Below are 17,673 nucleotides of genomic sequence, written 5' to 3' on the forward strand. Positions count from 1 at the left end.
CCGACCCATTTATGATCCGATCCGACCCGATTGCCATCCTTAGTCACATGTGTGTGTGTGTGTGTATGGTAGGCCCCCATCTATGATGTTGTAACTTTCTCGCAAACATTAGGAGGCCTCCATCCATCATGTGTGCAAAAAAAAAAAAAGAGAAAAATATGGTGAGGAGGGAAGCTAGAGGCTGGGATGAGGACATGGGGTACGGCATGGGAGGTGAGGTTGATAAAAAGGACATAGGAGTCACCACAGAAGTAAGCAGTGACAGCGGCTCGATAAGGAGGGACGGGATCGCCGGGGCACCAGGCGAGGATATGTCTTCGTAAAAAAATCCCAGCCATCATCTAAGCTTCTCTATTCAACCGCTTCAAGTCATGGAAGTGGGTGGTGATGGCGGCTCGACAAGAAGGAAGGGGGCCGCTAGGGGAGGATGTGTTTTCAGAAAAAATTCCAACCATCACCTAAGCTTCCCTATTCGGCTGCTCCAAGCTTGCCACCCGGTTAGAACTCTTGAGGATGGAAAAAATAAAAGAAAATGAAAGAAAACATAGGAAAAATCAACAAACGAGATGGGGAGGCTGGGGACGGTGCAAGAGATGAGGTCGATGGAAAGGATGTAGGAGTCGCCATGGAAGCGGGCAGTGATGGCAGCCCAATGAAGAGGGAGGGGGTCACCAGGGCATGAGTCGAGGACATATCCTTGGAAAAAATCTCAACTATCATCTAAGCTTTCCTATTCGGCCGCTGTAAGCCATGGAAGTGGGCAGTGATGGCAGCCCAACAAGGAGGAAGGGGGTCGTCGGGGCGTCAGGTGGAAAATTATCCTAAAAAAAAATCCCAACCATTATCTAAGCTTTCCTATTTGGCGGCTCCAAGCCTGTTACCTAGTTAGGACTCTCTTGAGGATAGAAAAAATAGAGAAAAAAATAGGGGAAAACATAGGAAAAATCAAAAAAAGGAAAGAAAAGAAAAAAATAATAAGAGTAAGACCTTTCTATGATCATAGTTTTTTTCTTCGCTTCTTTTTCTTTTTATTTCATTATTTTTTCAGAGATCCATGGGAAAAGAGAATATTTGAGAGAGATTAGATGGGTTTCTTAGGTTTCGGTTGGGTTTTGTCTCAAGTACATGGGATTTTGTGCGACTTATGGTGGTGAAAGTTGGTTCCTTGAGGTTTTGAGAGCTTAATCTTGGTAGAAGTATGATATTGTGTGGTGTTGGGGATTTTTGGTCGAAAGGATTCTTCTTTGGTCCTACTCAGAAGAATGTGTAATTTTCATAAAGGTCGATCAAGTAGCCATGTTGTGATCAGTGCACTCTATTTGGGTTTTTGGTGTTCATACTAAGTGACATATAATCAATCATACAGAACCGGATGACTATATCAGAAGTAGCAAGCATGAGGAGATTGCAAGGAAGACCAAGAAAATTCGTATCTAACAGGCAATTTTGTTTAGGGTATTGTTCATTGTATCACCATGTCTCACTGTTCTGAGGAGATTGTTTTAATTATGTGCTTGGGCTGGATGTTGTAGTGCAGTTAAAATTAGAGTGTTTCAAAGTACATATAAAACTACTGATATGGTTTTGCATGGAGCTACTGTTTTTGCCAAGGAATCCCTGTCATCTAGAATTAGAGATCCCTTCGTTACAACAGCATGATACTAGGGAAGGCCTGGTCCTCAAGACTCAATTAATCACCCCATCCGTGTTCATTAGTTTTCCCTACCTCTCATAGTTTTGGAAAGTAAATTTTATGGAATAGTGAGGAATTCAAATCAATAGCAAGATTGTGATAAGAGATCATTTAGGATGGTTAATTCATGTTACATACACTTCTATAGCCATGTGTTCAATTTCATATGTAGAGCTGAGAGGCCCATAGGGGAATTATGCTTCGTGTTGGGTATAAAATACCCACGGCCGAAGTTCTCAGTGGGATTAACCCTTGCGGGCTCCGTCCACAACTCCGAGGGGGACTCCGCCCGGGCTCCGCCCACGACTTCAACCGCGAGGAGGACTCTGCCCGGACTCCTACGGGAGCCGGGCTCCGCCCACGACTTCAACCGCGAGGAGGACTCCGCCCGGACTCCTACGGGAGCCGGGCTCCGTCGCCAACTTCAACTGCCGGTAAGCTCCGTCCGGACTCCTACGGGAGCCGGACTTCGCACCTGACTTTAATTGCAGGGGACTCCGCCTGGACTCCTACGGGAGCCGGGCTCCGTCCATGACTTCAACCGCGAGGACTCCGCCCGGACTCCTACGGGAGCCGTGCTACGCCCACGACTTCAACCGCAAGGAGGACTCCGCCCGGACTCCTATGGGAGCCGGGCTCCGTCGCCAACTTCAACTGCCGGTAAGCTCCGTCCGGACTCCTATGGGAGCCAGACTTCGCACCTGACTTTAATTGCAGGGGACTCCGCCCGGACTCCTACGGGAGCCGGGCTCCGCCCACGACTTCAACCGCAAGGAGGACTCCGCCCGGACTCCTACAGGAGCCGGGCTCCGCCCACGACTTCAACCGCAAGGAGGACTCCGCCCGGACTCCTACGGGAGCCGGGCTCCGTCGCCAACTTCAACTGCCGGTAAGCTCCGTCCGGACTCCTACGGGAGCCGGACTTCGCACCTGACTTTAATTGCAGGGGACTCCGCCCGGACTCCTACGGGAGCCGGGCTCCGCCCACGACTTCAACCGCAAGGAGGACTCCGTCCGGACTCCTACGGGAGCCGGGCTCCGCCCATGACTTCAACCGCGAGGAGGACTCTGCTCGGACTCCTACGGGAGCCGGGCTCCGCCCACGACTTCAACCGCAAAGAGGACTCCGCCCGGACTCCTACGGGAGCCGGGCTCCGCCCATGACTTCAACCGCAAGGAGGACTCCGCCCGGACTCCTACGGGAGCCGGGCTCCATCGCCAACTTCAACTGCCGGTAAGCTCCGTCCGGACTCCTACGGGAGCCGGACTTCGCACCTGACTTTAATTGCAGGGGACTCCGCTCGGACTCCTACGGGAGCCGGGCTCCGCCCACGACTTCAACCGTAAGGAGGACTCCGCCCGGACTCCTACGGGAGCCGGGCTCCGCCCACGACTTCAACCGCGAGGAGGACTCTGCTCGGACTCCTACGGGAGCCGGACTCCGCCCACGACTTCAACCGCAAGGAGGACTCCGCCCGGACTCCTATGGGAGCCGGGCTCCGTCGCCAACTTCAACTGCCGGTAAGCTCCGTCCGGACTCCTACGGGAGCCGGACTTCGCACCTGATTTTAACTGCAGGAGGACTCCATCCGGACTCCTACGGGAGCCGGGCTCCGTCCACGACTTCAATTGCAAGAAGGACTCCGCCTGGACTCCTACGGGAGCCAGACTCCGTCACCAGCTCCGACCGCTGTCGAACTTCAGCCGATGGATCTGCACTCCCAGGCGCGACACAGCAACCACCACGATCCTGCTCCACTTCCTGCGGTGGATTCCGCACAGCTCCATCATTCCCTGACAGACCGCTATGACAGTCACGACTCTGCTCCACCTCCTGCGACGGATCCCGCGCGGCTCCACTATTCCCTGACAGACCGCTATGATACCCACGATCCTGCTCCACCTTCTGTAACGGATACTGCGCGATTCTTCCATCCTCCGGCAAGTCGCGACAACGGACGCCACTCCACTCCCTGCAGCAGACTCCACGTGGCGCGCTACAGTAAGGGCCACGGGTCCACTCCACTACTCCTCGTAATAAATTCCTCCTGACCGTGGGCGGCCCACTATCAGACAGTTATGAACGTCGCTATCAGTCTGTTGAGCCCTCCGCCTATAAAAAGGGGGGACCCCAGATACATTATTCTATAAGCTCTCATTTTTACATAAAAACTCTGCTAAAATTTCCGTTCGAGCACTCCATTCTTGTTGAGGCAGAGAACTGACTTGAGTGTCGGAGGGTCTTGCCGGAGCAACCCCACCTCCGGTTTAGACTTCTTTTGCAGGTCCCGACGGTGACCGCAACTCTCTCGACTCCAGCTTCTCCGGCGCAAGCGGATTTTTACACCAACAGGATTGGCGCTAGAGGAAGGGGCTTTGAACCTTCGCAGTACCCTTGTTCTTAAAGGAGCGCTCAATGGGACCGCCCCCGGGCATCTCTTCCGGTGTCCCCTCCCCCCTCCTTTCTCCACTTGGTCCTTGCTTGATGCCTCCCCGCAAGGCATCCACGCGATGGTCCACGGCCTCCGCGGCCAGATCTCAGGCTCCGGCCTCCCCTCCTGTTTCTCAACCTCCTCCTCCTCCTCCGACGACGGCGGTCGGCGTGGAGCAGTTTGACCTACTGGCGCAGCAGGTCAGAGGCCTCACAGAAGCTGTGCAGGCTATGCAGCAGCAGCAGTCGCAGGCATCAGTACGCCTAGAAAGAGTGTCCCCGGAACACCAGAATCCGACGGCAGGGCGGGCCACTTGGGCCAGCCGCCCCGTCCTTCCTGGAAAAACGAACCCGAGGGTGGAGAGCCCTCGATCGGACCATGACTCCACCCCTGGAAGATCCCTGCCCCCATTCTGCCAGAGGACCCTCGAGACTCGAAGTCGGGAGGATTTTCTGGACCGGAGACTCTAAGAGATGAACCGGCAGATCGAAGAACTCCGCCATGCTCCCCCCGCTTATGGTGAGGATATTTGTACTGACCCTCCCTTCTCTCAAATGATCATGCAGGAATCGATCTCGCCAAACTTCAAGCTCCCCCAATTCGAAAGCTACGATGGGACTTCGGACCGATCGATCATCTGGAAGCTTTCCGGACGATGATGCTGCTTCACGATGCTCCCGACGCCATTCTATGCCGGGCCTTCCCATCCACCTTGAAGGGAGTGGTGAGAAACTGGTACTCGGCTCTAAAATCGGGTACCATCTTTTCCTTCGATCAAATGAGCCACCAATTTATGGCCCATTTTGTCAGCAGCCGGCACCCCCGGAAGGGTTCGGAGTCCCTCATCAATATCAAGCAGAGGGAAGGGGAGTCCATTCGGGCCTACATCAACCATTTCAACATCGCGGCGCTGGAGGTCCGGAACTTGGACCAATCAGTCGCAATGGCCGCTCTGAAGGGCGGCCTTCAGAAGAATGACCTTTTGTTCTTCCTGGAGAAGAAGTACCCCAGAGATTTTGCTGATTTATTGGCTCGGACTGAAGGATATGTCCGAGCGAAAGAAGCCTTCAAAATGAAGGATGAAGAGACGCGAGAGAGCGGCAGGTGGGAGACTCGAGTAAGCCCGCAATCGAAAAAAGGTCGAGAGAAGCCCGACCGCATTCTCGATCCCCTCCTGGGCATAAGCGTGCCCATACTCCACCCTGGGTGCGCAGACAGAGGAGTCCGGATCGTGGGGTTCGGCGGGGTTCTCCATCGGGAAGGTTCTGCAACTACGCCCCCCTCAACGCCTCGAAGACCCAGGTACTGATGGAGGTCAGGGAGCATCTCCCTAGGCCGGAGAGGATGTGCACACACCCCGAGAAGCGTAACCCCAACAAGTTCTGTCTCTACCACCGCAACCACAGCCACGACATGGAGGAATGTATCCAGCTCCGAGACGAGATTGAGGAGCTCATCCGGTGAGGTCGACTCGATAGGTTCATCCGACGCAGGCCTGAGGGTAGAGGAGATCGGCCAAGGGCCCTTCCGCAACCTGAACCGCCAAGAAGGGAGGAGCAACCCGGGGATCGGCCTCCCATCGGGACCATCGACTCCATCACCGGAGGGCCTCAAGGAGGAGCAGACCTCCCACAACCGTGGAACTCGGGAAGCCTGTAAATGTATCACTTACGATTTCACCTTGAATCTAAATTTCTTTCTACTTGACATGCTCTTCCCATTTGGCATGGATTTGTCACAACTGGGTATAACCCCTTCAAACGCCTAAAACAAAGTTATGTTAGGAACGGGGGGAGAACCTCATCCTAACATACCTAAAATGAAAGTCTGATTATCTCGAGATCGAATTGGAGGAGAGGCCTTACAACGCCCTAATGTGCCCCCACAGCCATGTCAGGAACAGGAGGAGAACCTCGTCCTGGCATGAGCAAAGTCAAAGATCCGGTTCTTTTAGACCGGATGGGGGGAGAGGCCTTACAGCGCCTAAATGTGCCCCCACAGCCATGTCAGGAACAGGAGGAGGACCTCGTCCTGACATGAGCAAAGTCAAAGGTCTGATTCTTTTAGACCGGATGGAGGGAGAGGCCTTACAGTGCCCTAATGTGCCCCCACAGCCATGTCAGGAACAGGAGGAGGACCTCGTCCTGGCATGAGCAAAGTCAAAGGCCCGGTTCTTTTAGACCGGATGGGGGGAGAGGCCTTACAGCGCCCTAATGTGCCCCCACAGCCATGTCAGGAACAGGAGGAGGACCTCGTCCTGACATGAGCAAAGTCAAAGGTCCGATTCTTTTAGACCGGATGGGGGGAGAGGCCTTACAGTGCCCTAACGCGCCCCCACGGCCATGTCGAGAATGGGAGGAGAACCTCACCCTGACTTGAGCAAAGTCGAAGGCTCGGACTCCTACGGGAGCCGGGCTCCGTCCGTGACTTCTGCAGCAAGGAAGACTTCGCCCGGACTCCTACGAGAGCCGGACTCCACCCATGACTTCTGCAACAAGGAAGACTCTGCCCGGACTCCTACGGGAGCCGGGCTCCGTCCACGACGCCAAGGAAGACTCCACCCAGACTCCTACGGGAGCCGGGCTCCACCCACGACTTCTGCAATAAGAAAGACTCCGCCCGGACTCCTACGGGAGCCGGGCTCCGTCCACGATGCCAAAGAAGACTCCACCCGGACTCCTACGGGAGTCGGGCTCCACCCACGACTTCTGCAACAAGGAAGACTCCGCCCGGACTCCTACGGGAGCCGGGCTCCACCCACGACTTCTGCAACAAGAAAGACTCCGCCCGGACTCCTACGGGAGCCGGGCTCCGTCCACGACGCCAAGGAAGACTTCGCCCGGACTCCTACGGGAGCCGGGCTCTACCCACGACTTCTGCAACAAGGAAGACTCCGCTCGGACTCCTACGGGAGCCGGGCTCCACCCACGACTTCTGCAACAAGGAAGACTCCGCCCGGACTCCTACGGGAGCCGGGCTCCACCCACGACTTCTGCAGTGAGGAAGACTCCGCCCGGACTCCTACGGGAGCCGGGCTCCACCCACGACTTTTGCAGCAAGAAAGACTCCGCCCGCCCTGGCGATGGCCCTTACGTGCCCCCACGGGAACGGGAGGAGAACCTCATCCTGATGGTGATGAAACCCGACCGCCCAATAAGATCGGATGAAGAGAAAAAGCCCCTCAGCGGCACCTCCACGCTCCTATGCAACCCTGCAAAAAGCGAGGGGAGGGCCCTCACTCTGAGAAGAGGAGAAAAATTAAAAAGGAAGAGTGACGAGCTACGACGGAAACAGATGAAGGATGAACCGCACCAAAGACCTAAAGAACCTCGTCTCAACAAAGATGGGGAGTTCCTACCAAACACCCCCGGCCTCTAAGAAGACTCCCGACACAGGTCAAGAAGACAGCGACGTCTCCGAAGTAATGCGGAGTCCGGACCGCCAAGCTCGAGCTTGCGGCCATGAACAACGAGGAAGGCAAGCTAACGTATCGACGATTGGGTGCCTCCCAACGACGTCAACATCAGACAAGTCGAACGACAAGAAAAGTTCGACGGACGATAATTTAATACAGCACACGGACGAGGTAACACAAAACTCCCTTTTCATTCCATTTTCGAAATACACACTACAAAGCCCGAAGGCCAAGGAAAGAAAAGCAAAACGGCAGAAGCGGGACGAAACAACAAAAGGGAAAGTATATACATGAAAAGACAGAAGGATGAAAAGAGCCCTAAGAAAGCTCTGCTCCCTCCGACCTAGAGTTATCTGCTCCACCCCTCATCCAGGACTGCCTTAGATTCTCAATTTCTTCTTCTAGCTCTCCCCTTCTCTGCAGCGCATCCTGGAGCGCCCGACGAAGTCACTGGCTCTCGATCTTCGTCTCTCGATGCCTCTTTCTCAGGACCTCAGATTCTGCCTCCGCGTCCGCGATGGCCCGCTGCTCGTATGCCAGTTGGATCTTCAGTTATTGCAGCTCGACTGTCTTTTCCTCGAGGGCGACAGAAATCCCTTCAACGGTTCCTCTTAGGGACTGGAGCTCATCAGAATCCCGGGCGGAAGTAAGCTGAGCCCTGTTAGCCAGCTGCCTCTGGAGACGGGCGACTTCGTCGGTCGCCGCCCTGAGTCTCCCTTTATATTCCTCTACCTGCCTGCGCCAGCTGGCCCGATGCACGTCGTAGCTCACCTCGGCATCCTGAAGCTGTCGCTGAAGGTCGGAGACCTTCTTCGACCACTCCTGGTCGCCGTCGGCCTGAGCCAAGAGCCGGGACGAACTTCCTCCCAGCTGGCCAATCTTCTCCATCGCAGCCGACAGTTCCACCTTGAGGGCGCTAATCTTGGAGGTCTGAGCCCAAATTCGATCGCTGGCGCTCTTCTTGCATTCCGCAAGCTCCTTCGTGAAATCCGCCTTCCTCCGGCTATACTCCATGATCCCCTTCACATGGAGATTCCGAAAGTGGGTGGCCTCCGCGGTGGCTTCAGAATGACCTTCTCTCAATCTGCGAAGCTCGCCTTCCATTTTCTTTGACTTTTTTGTCAAGTGAAGGACTTCCTTCTTCAACCGCTGGATCGTCGACTTCAGCGGGATCCCCAGGGGCAGGGGAAGTGCTTCTGCAGGACACTGTCATCGGAAGACAAAAGCGTCAAAACATGACTCATCGCAGGAAGAAAAGCAGAGAGAAGAAGGGGAGGGGGGAGAAGCCATCCATGACAAGAAATTCAACTTTATTGATTGGATGATTCTTGAAGACAAAAAAGAAAAAAAAAATTACGATGAAATAAAAATACAAGGTCGGAGGTCTCAGACCTCAGGGGCGGGGGTTGGAGAACTCGGCGTCCCCGGCAAGGGGGCTGCGATAGCAGTGGTGGCTGGCGAGGGACCGGCCTCGTCTTCGGACTCCTCACCTAGGAAGCTGAGGTCGAGCTCCAAAAATTTTCTGGCCACCTTCTCTTGGCAGAGCTCGAACCCCTTGATGAACGCCTCCTGGCCGAATTGGACATTCAGGTCCCTCATCTCTGTGGAGGTCTTGAATTTCTCTACCGCAAGGACTCTGGCCTCCGAGACCAGGACTGAAATCTGCTCAGCCAAGTTGGCGACCTCGGCCTCCGCCTTTCTCGCTGACTCCTCCAAGGTCTGCCTCTCCTCCTCCCGGGCTTGTTTCTCTCTTTCCAGGGCCTCTTGGAGGGTGACTACTTCGGTCGTCTTTTCTTGGAGGCGAGCAACCTCGGCCCGACAGCGCTCCTCCACCTGGATGATGTCTCTCCTCGCACGGTTCGTCACCTCGATATTGGCGAGGAGCTGGTGCCCAATCTGCAAGGGCAGCTAGGGGATCAGAACAAGGGCCGAATAGCCAGGTAAATGAAGATTTGCTTATCTCAAGGAAGGACCCTAAAGAGTCCCAGGCCTGCTGCTCAGGATTGGCGCGGTCGATCCTCTCGACGACGTCGGGCAGAATGCAGCCGTCGATCAACCGCCTGATCAGGTCCCTGTCATTGAAGGGATTCTCCGACCCCTTTTCGGAGCCGAGGAACTCGTCAGCATCAGTTCGACGGCTACTCACCCTGCGGGCCACCGACTTCCTTCTCTTCCCCCTTTCGGCTACGGGCGCCTCCATGGAGCGGACCCCCGAAATGGGGGCCCCAGTAGGCGGACTCCTCTAGGAGGTCCGGGGAGCCATTGCCTCGGCATCCGAGGGAATGTCAATCGTTGGAGCCGCCTGGGCGGGTGTGGTCAAGCTCGACTCCTCCGCCCTAGCCCTCTTCGTCAATTCGGAGGTCGCGACACCCTTTCTTTTGTGGGCCCTGAGACCCCTGGCAAGCATCCGCGCTGCTTCGGCATCCATTCCTTAAAAAAAAAAAAAAAAAAAAAAAAGAGAGAAAAAGAAGCAGACCAATCAATCAAGAGTCAGAAATCGACAAAAAAAAAAAGAAAGAGAAGAAAAGAAGAAAGAGAGGAGAAAAAGAGAGAGAAGGAAGAAGAGTGAAAAAAGAGAAAGAAAAAGAAGAAGGGCAGAAGAAAAGAAGATAAAGGAAAAGATGAAGTACTCGCAGGATCCTGGGGGCTCAGGCCAATGTTGAACAGAAATTGCTCCCTCAGAAGATTGGGAAGAGAAGGAGTGGAATAGGCAAGAAGCTTCCGGACAGCCTGGAGGTCATCCTCCCTCAGGCTGGGGGCCCGGCGGACAGAATCCCTCAGAGAGCCCCAAGGGGGCAGGCCCAGCCTCAGGATCGGGCAGTGGACGAAGAGGTATTTTTCCTTCCAATTATGGATTGAAGAAGGGGCACCTTTCAGCAACCCCTTCTTGCCGAACTGAGAGAAGAAGTACCACCAGTCCTTCGTCGAAGGATGGTGCTTGAAAGTATAGAAGTGCCTAAATAGGGAGAGGGACAGTTGGACCTCGACTACGTGGCAAAGGGAGAGAAATTCTATCAAAAACCTAAAAGAATTCGGGGCCACAGAAGCCAAGGAGATGTCTAAGAAGCGGAAGAGGGCGACAACAAAGGATGGAAGCGGAAGCCGGAGTCCGGCACGGAACGCCTCCTGATACAGGCAAAAACGATCGGGTGGGAGAGTGCTAGCCCGATCGGAAGGGCTAGGCAGCTCCAGGTCATACTCTGGAGGAACTCCATACTGAACCCTTATCAGAAGGAGTTCCTCCGGAGTCAGGGAACATGGAACGGCGCCCGACGCAAAAATCGGGCGGAGCCCAGCCCCAGACGCAGGTTTGTCTACAGAGCAAGGGACCTGGAGGTTTGAGGCGGAAGAACTCCCGGAACTGCAGGGAGCAGAAGAGCCGAACGACATTTCGAATAGCTTCGAATGAGGGCTCTAAAGATCCCGAAGAAGACGGACAGGATGAGGGGTGAGAGGTCACAGGAAACTAACTCGGAGGAATACAAAAAATAATGGCAAAGAAGAGGTCCCTAAGTGGCGGGAAGAAAGATGAAGGTGCTGGAACTAACCTAGATCGCTCTGAGGGATGCAGAGGGATGAAGACAGGAACGATTTGAAGGGTGCCTATGGCCCGAGAAGACACCAACTGAAACAGGGCTCTCGAAGGGAGGGCAGACACTGATAGAACTCTGGAACGGAATAGGACCCCTAAAGGTGGAAGGACGGGTTTAAATAGACCCTGGGATCCGGCGCCATAATGATCGCAAATCCCCCCAGGCCAGCCCATGCCCGACACGTGTCCCACTCCTCCGGCAGGCGGCTAAAAGCGACTGACGGATTGGCAGAGCCATTATGGCACCGTACCTGGGCCAGTGTACCGGCAAGAATTTTGAAGGGTCCCTTCGTATCGCCCCGATTCGAAAAGACTCCAGCACGCGCACATTTAATGCCAAAATATCTAGGAGCGATCGTGCGCAGGATTCGAGGGGATGACTTCGGCTATGCCAATCTCTCTGTACTTCCTTCGCTCGAAATTCAAACTCGAAAGTAGGGGGACTGGTGTTGGGTATAAAATACCCACGGCCGAAGTTCTCAGCGGGATTAACCCTTGCAGGCTCTGTCCACAACTCCGAGGGGGACTCTGCCCGGGCTCCTACGGGAGCCGAGCTCTGCCCATGACTTCAACCGCGAGGAGGACTCCGCCCGGACTCCTACGGGAGCCGGGCTCCGCCCACGACTTCAACCGCGAGGAGGACTCCGCCCGGACTCCTACGGGAGCCGGGCTCCGTCGCCAACTTCAACTGCCAGTAAGCTCCATCCAGACTCCTACGGGAGTCGGACATCGCACCTGACTTTAATTGCAGGGGACTCCGCCTGGACTCCTACGGGAGCCGGGCTCCGCCCACGACTTCAACCGTGAGGAGGACTCCACCCGGACTCCTACGGGAGCCGGGCTCTGCCCACGACTTCAACCGCAAGGAGGACTCCGTCCGGACTCCTACGGGAGCCGGGCTCCGTCGCCAACTTCAACTGCCGGTAAGCTCCGTCCGGACTCCTACGGAAGCCGAACTTCGCACCTGACTTTAATTACAGGGGACTCCGCCCGGACTCCTACGGGAGCCGGGCTCCGCCCACGACTTCAACAGCAAGGAGGACTCCGTCCGGACTCCTACGGGAGCCAGGCTCCGCCCACGACTTCAACCGCGAGGAGGACTCCGCCCGGACTCCTATGGGAGCCGGGCTCCGCCCACGACTTCAACCGCAAGGAGGACTCCGCCCGGACTCCTACGGGAGTCGGGCTCCGCCCATGACTTCAAGCGCAAGGAGGACTCCGCCCGGACTCCTACGGGAGCCGGGCTCCGTCGCCAACTTCAACTGCCGGTAAGCTCCGTCCGGACTCCTACGGGAGCTGGACTTCACACCTGACTTTAACTGCAGGAGGACTCCGCCCGGACTCCTACGGGAGCCGGGCTCCGCCCACGACTTCAACCGCAAGGAGGACTCCGCCCGGACTCCTATGGGAGCCGGACTCCGTCGCCAACTTGAACTGCCGGTAAGCTCCGTCTGGACTCCTACGGGAGCCGGACTTCGCACCTGACTTTAATTGCAGGGGACTCTGCCCGGACTCCTATGGGAGTCGGGCTCCGCCCACGACTTCAACCGCAAGGAGGACTCCGTCCGGACTCCTACGGGAGCCGGGCTCCGCCCACGACTTCAACCGCAAGGAGGACTCCGCCCGGACTCCTACGGGAGCCGGGCTCCGTCGCCAACTTCAACTGCCGGTAAGCTCCGTCCGGACTCCTACGGGAGCCGGACTTCGCACCTGACTTTAATTGCAGGGGACTCCGCCCGGACTCCTACGGGAGCCGGGCTCCGCCCACGACTTCAACCGCAAGGAGGACTCCGTCCGGACTCCTACGGGAGCCGGGCTCCGCCCACGACTTCAACCGCGAGGAGGACTCCGCTCGGACTCCTACGGGAGCCGGGCTCCGCCCACGACTTCAACCGCAAAGAGGACTCCGCCCGGACTCCTACGGGAGCCGGGCTCCGCCCATGACTTCAACCGCAAGGAGGACTCCGCCCGGACTCCTACGGGAGCCGGGCTCCATCGCCAACTTCAACTGCCGGTAAGCTCCGTCCGGACTCCTACGGGAGCTGGACTTCGCACCTGACTTTAATTGCAGGGGACTCCGCCCGGACTCCTACGGGAGCCGGGCTCCGCCTACGACTTTAACCGTAAGGAGGACTCCGCCCGGACTCCTACGGGAGCCAGGCTCCGCCCACGACTTCAACCGCGAGGAGGACTCTGCCCGGACTCCTACGGGAGCCGGGCTCCGCCCACGACTTCAACCGCAAGGAGGACTCCGCCCGGACTCCTATGGGAGCCGGGCTCCGTCGCCAACTTCAACTGCCGGTAAGCTCCGTCCGGACTCCTACGGGAGCCAGACTTCGCACCTGACTTTAACTGCAGGAGGACTCCGCCCGGACTCCTACGGGAGCCGGGCTCCGCCCACGACTTCAATTGCAAGAAGGACTCCGCCCGGACTCCTACGGGAGCCAGACTCCGTCACCAGCTCCGACCGTTGCCGAACTTCAGCCGATGGATCTGCACTCCCAGGTGCGACACAGCAACCACCATGATCCTGCTCCACTTCCTGCGGCGGATTCCGCGCAGCTCCATCATTCCCTGACAGACCGCTATGACAGCCACGACTCTGCTCCACCTCCTGCGACGGATCCCGCGCGGCTCCACTATTCCCTGGCAGACCGCTATGATGCCCATGATCCTTCTCCACCTTCTGTAACGGATACTGCGCGATTCTTCCATCCTCCGACAAGTCGTGACAACGAACGTCGCTCCACTCCCTGCGGCAGACTCCACGTGGCGCGCTACAGTGAGGGCCACGGGTCCACTCCACTACTCCTCGCAACAAATTCCTCCTGACCGTGGGCGGCCCACTACCAGACGGTTATGAACGTCGCTATCAGTCTGTTGAGCCCTCCGCCTATAAAAAGGGGGGACCCCAGATACGTTATTCTATAAGCTCTCATTTTTACCTAAAAACTCTGCTAAAATTTCCGTTCGAGCACTCCATTCTTGTTGAGGCAGAGAACTGACTTGAGCATCGGAGGGTCTTGCCGGAGCAACCCCACCTCCGGTTTAGATTTCTTTTGCAGGTCCCGACGGTGACCGCAACTCCCTCGACTCCAGCTTCTCCGGCACAAGCGGATTTTTGCACCAACACTTCGCAAAATTATATAATCATACCCTTAAAGATATTTGGCAGATCAGGCAAAATATACCTGCTTTCAAGGCATCTCATGTCTTTAGACAAGGAAACCAATTCCTTGAATAGTTAGCTAATAAGGGAATACAAGAAGATTGAGACTTCAAAGGGCTTTCACTTCTTCCATCTAATTTAGCTTATCTCCTTCATGTAGATGCTCTTGGATATACATTCTTGAGATTTGATTGCATCACATACATTCAAGGTGTTATAAACTAGTATATATATATATATATATATATATATATATATATATGTATATATATATATGTATATATATATATTAAAATGGAGGCTCTTAGATTGGCCAAGCTTCCATTTGACCTGTGGGTAAGAGGTTTCGTGATACATGGGTAAGGAGTTTTGTGATGTGTTTGGTAGTTCTAAGAAATCCTAGAGTCATCGATAGAGAGGAGTCTAGATTCATGCATTTGAATAAGATGTGGATTCAGTGGTTGGTGGCTAGACCATCTTTCGTAGGAGACTAAACATGCTATGGCTGATGAAAGGTGGAAGCCTGGCAAGAACCTGCCCCATGGCGGCCAAGTCACCGGTGGGAGCACATTGGGCAGTTTGCGGTGGAGAGAGAAGATCATAAAAATGTGGATAGATGGGGCGCTGATGCCCTTGACCATATTGAGCATGGGGAAAATAGAACAATCGTTCATGGCAATGATGGAGGCGTTGAAGAGGATGCCATTATGGGTTTTGAACTCTCCCTGTATAGTTAAAAAAATGTACAATGGCCCCCTAATCACCCCCACCATGCCTCCACTAAAAATGCCATCTACTGGTGATCCTCATCGGGTAGCCCTCCCACATCATTATCATGAAAACAGAGCCCCATAAATTGAAAATTTTGTAACTAAAGAAGAATCCTTTTAGCCAAAAAATTTCCAAACCCTACAAAATATCTTGCTTCCACCAAGATTAAGCTCTCAAAACCTCAAGGAGCCAACTCACACAACCACAACTCACACCAAAGCCCCTATGCTTGAGGAAAAAACCCAATCAGAACCTAAGAAACCCCTCTAATGTCTCTCAACTACTCTCCTTTCCCACATATCTCTGAAAAAAATAATGAAATGAAAAGCAAAAGAAGCGAAAAGGAAAAAAAAACGATCAACTATATGGGGAAAGGTCTTACCCTTAATTTTTTTTTCTATCTTTCCTTCATTTTTGTTGAACTTTTCAATCTTTCCTTATTTTTTCTCTATTTTTCCATCCCTAGGAGTCCAATCAGATGGAAGGCTTGGAGCGGCCGAATAGGGAAGCTTAGACGATGGCTGAGCTTTTGCGTTGGGTATTTCCTTTCTTCTTTTTTTCAAAAGCTTCTTTATTTCTTATTTTTTAAAAAAATAAAATAAAAAGAAGCATCATGGTTCTGTCTAAGTTTCTTTAAAAAAATCTTAGATTTCTCCATTATGATAATGGTTGTAAAAAATTAATGGAGGCAAAACAAGGGGTTTCGAAAGCAAGAGGATGGCATGGTTGCACGCATAATCCATAGGCCGAGACGGAAAAAGGAGAGAAGGACAAAAAGAAGAGGGAGAAGAAGCTAAAGAAGAGACCTAGATGTGGGCAAGGATGAAGATAAGATAGTTACTAAAATCAAAAAACAGGCTGTGGTAATAGAACTGCTACAAAATCTAGGGCTAATCAGAGTTAGGAGAGATTTGTTGCTCCAAGAGACCACAAATCTTGTCGAGCCCCTCCCCCAGGGTTGCCACAGGGCTACTGCCACCATGGCCATTGCCATTGCTCCTCTATCACTGCAGATCGAAGAAGACAAGGGAGGGAGGGCAGCAAAGGGATCTTGGGGTGCGTATGGGAGGATGGGATGTGTGGGCGATTCTATGTGAGGTAAAAAGAGGAGGTAGTGCACTTCTTCAATGATGGTCGTATGTGCAGCAGTGATATAAATTATTGAGTTGCGAAGGGGATAAAAGAAGATTTTAAAGAGAGATAGAAAATGGTAAAATTTGAAGACCGATGGAGAAGGGTGGATTGCTATCAAATTTCTTGGTTGTTCGAGTAGGTTGGATATATAGCCACTCATTTTTTTATTTTGAGATGTCTCTACTTCGAAGAAATGAAACATCAATCAAATACTTTTTCGTTCTTATTTGGTCATCGCATCCCATGCATCGCATGAGGTTATAATTTACTAAAAGATGAAAACTTCGCTTCCTATTAAAAAATATTTTCCTTAACTTCAAAATAAAAAAATAAAGAATAAATTATGAAAATCCCCATAAGCTTAGGGTGAATTTACTTAACAATGATAGTTTGAAAAATCTATTCTTATTCCCATAAGATTTATTTTTTATCTAACACTTCAACCTGTAACTTAACAGAATGTTAGTCAAACCATATTTCAAATGGAACTCAAATGTCGTATCAAAAAGAAAAATTAAAATAACCAAAATAATCTTAAGTGGTACAACATTTATCCAAAGATATAAAGAATATGTGTATCTTCCTTCCGACTTAAAGATAATTTTAACTTTTTACATAAGATAAACGGTTTCAGTAACATCGTCAAGTTAACTGGATGCAACTATGATTTGTACAAATTATCAGTTGAAAGTGTAATAAAAAAAATGTTAGAAGATTTTATTCAAAAATAAAATATTCATATAGAAAATCTATATTACTAACTATGATCTATACCAATAAAAACATCAAGAAATTAAAAATTATGTATTTTATTGACTTAACCTATGTAACATATACAAATTACTTATTAAAATGATATTAAACTATATTTTACTATCTTTGAGCATTATATTTTATTGATTTTCAATTTATATTATGTAACCTTAGATATTTTATCATGTACTCTAGTATACTAGTGTCATAAAAATTGTTCATTTTTGTGTTCAAATGATATATAAGTTAAAGTATGATTTCCAATTTCCAAGTATTTTAGTACAATGACAATTTTTTTTTAAAAAAAATTCTCAGTATTTTAAGCTCTCCTGCAGGGAAAAATTGTGTTACTTGGCTTAATTGCTCTTTTTCCCCTTTACCATTAAGGTTTCTTGGATTGTCTTTATATGGTGGCAGACCCTTCAAAGCTAATTTGTTACTTTTAGTATCGAACAGAAAACAGAGTGCCAAGTTGGAAAAGTAATTCTCTCCTTCAGTGGAAGGCTTATTTTTATTAATCCTATGCTTTCTCCGATGCCTCTATACTTCATGTCTCTTTTCAAACTTCCTATATGGGTAATTAACAATATTGATTCCATCAAACCATAGTATTCCGAACTCTAATGGAGTATCATGCAAGGGGAATTGGAAAAATGATGCGCTTACAAACAGAGGAGAGTGGGCTAGGTGTCAAAGATCTCAATCTCATGAACA

This window comes from Elaeis guineensis, chromosome 1, assembly GCF_000442705.2.
Source record: "Elaeis guineensis isolate ETL-2024a chromosome 1, EG11, whole genome shotgun sequence".
Taxonomy (NCBI): domain Eukaryota; kingdom Viridiplantae; phylum Streptophyta; class Magnoliopsida; order Arecales; family Arecaceae; genus Elaeis; species Elaeis guineensis.